The sequence below is a fragment of the Cynara cardunculus genome (genome assembly GCF_001531365.2).
Source record: "Cynara cardunculus var. scolymus isolate 2C chromosome LG 1, CcrdV1, whole genome shotgun sequence".
NCBI classification, from domain to species: Eukaryota; Viridiplantae; Streptophyta; class Magnoliopsida; order Asterales; family Asteraceae; genus Cynara; species Cynara cardunculus.
In genome coordinates, this window is record NC_037528.1 from 15,460 (window position 1) to 17,677 (window position 2,218).

Sequence of the window (2,218 nt, forward strand, 5' to 3'; positions counted from 1 at the left end):
TTAGCTTTATAGGACTAGAAAAACATCAACTCAAAGCCATAAGCTCGTAAGCTCGGCTTAATGAGACTTTGGATGCAAGATTTCAAAAATCTAATTCGGAAACCTCAACGAAACCAAATAGATTTAATTGTTACTTTATCARAATGTAAAGACGATTACGTATCTCAACTTTTGAATAAYACTATTTCATAAGAACACCAAGAAATTRGCCAGATTACTCAATCCTCAAAATGAAATTGACATTAAAGTAGAAATCAAACATATAATTTCATCCCAAACGATTACAATGGAGTCTCAAAGTAACCACAATCAAAATCTAAGCAACTAATGTTGGAAAAAAAAGGGTTTAGCCACACATGGCTAAACCTAGATTACCAATTGCAATAATTAAGAAAAATACCTAAGAAATTGGGTGAAATAGGGTGAGATGTTCTTCCAATCGAACAAGCTTCTTTGTCGTTTTCTTCCACCCTCGCCGACGACCTCCCTTGCGACCGAACAGCCCTTTTGCTCGATGACTTGCTGCAATCGAACCCCCCCTGCCTCTCTCGATTGCTTCTCTTTTAATCCCCTCGTTCCATCGCCACGACCCTCACGACTTCGACCCTCGCTGCCCACGTCGATAGTTGCTGCTCGTCTCGTCTCCATCGTGTTTCTCTCGCTGCACGATCTCTCTCTCTCTCGACTTCTGATCTGGGCAGCAGCCCAAGGCTGCTGCTGTTTGCTTTTTCTCCTCTTTTTACATGGCTTGGGCTGCTGTTATGGGTAGCAAACTTGGGCTGTTGTTATGGGCCAAAAAAATACACATAGTCAACACATTTTTCTCAACTTTAATGGCCTCATATAGTTAGGATTAACTTAAAATAAATTGGCCCTTTTTAAGTATATATTTAACATTAATTGTAAGGTACTTTGACGTAAAAATGTATAAAATTTGCACTTATCAGTAGCCCATTAAGTCACAACCGAGCAACCACTTAGTGTAACTTCAATGAAAACTTGAACATATTTTAACATATAAAACAATAAACAATTAATAAGCATTAACATACATGCACATACTTCAAACGGAAAAAAAAAAGACGTAACATTAACATGAAAAGTGTTGAACTTTAACAAACCTTAAGTAACATTCATAAACCATAACGTAATTGCACATACCTCAAATATTTTGACATAAAAATGTTAACGTGCCGTTATTAAAACTAGACCAGATCGTGCCCAACTCCAAAAAAACAAAAGAAAAAGCGAATTAAATTATATTGATAATCAAATTTTAATTAAACAATGTGTATATATATATATATATATATATATATATATATATATATGGTTTTCAAACATTTTAACTCGGGTTCAAAATTCTAATCACAAGTATATTTATACAATATTATTACATATATGTACAACTTATTAAAATGTTTGAACTTTATAAAACCAACTTTATAACACATGTTAAAATACAAGATAAGTGTTGATCATTATTAAAACCATATAAATACGTAAAATAAATTAAAGATAGATGAAATAGAGATATATTGCTTTATTATCCATTTTTTGTTTGAATAATGCTATTTATTATTAGAAATAAATTTATTTGATTTAAAGGTATATACAAACTAATAGTTATAGTGCATGGATCTTGTTAATCACAAGTATCAAAACAAAGAGAGAGATGTTAATGGGTATCAATAATGAAGTATTAATGGATATCAGTGAGATATTAATTTATTCTATTTTATGTCTAAATCACTTAATTATGATTTTAAGTTTTTAATTATTTAATTCAAAGAGCCTATATAAAGCTAGTAATTATAATTAATAAAAGTTAAAAAAAACTCAATGGACTTTAGTGTTTAGAATAATTAAGTTATTGGACAATTTTTTGAAACAAATAAGTCCATGGACATTTCAAAACATGTTAAATAACTTTTTGGACTTTCTAAAACCTGTTAGATACATTCTTATGACCTATACAACTAGTTAATGTGGTAAAATAATAAAAAAATCATGGAATAAAAAGAACAATGGACATTCATATTTTTAACGATTAAGTCTCTAAATATTTTTTAAACCAAAAGAGTACTTAGATTTATAAAATGAAACAAATATACCAAAAAAGTATTTATAGTTACAAAAAAAACATACATTTTAATTTTTTTTGATAACATTTGTTTTAATTAAAAATAAAATATATTATGTCAGTGATTTTTTAAAA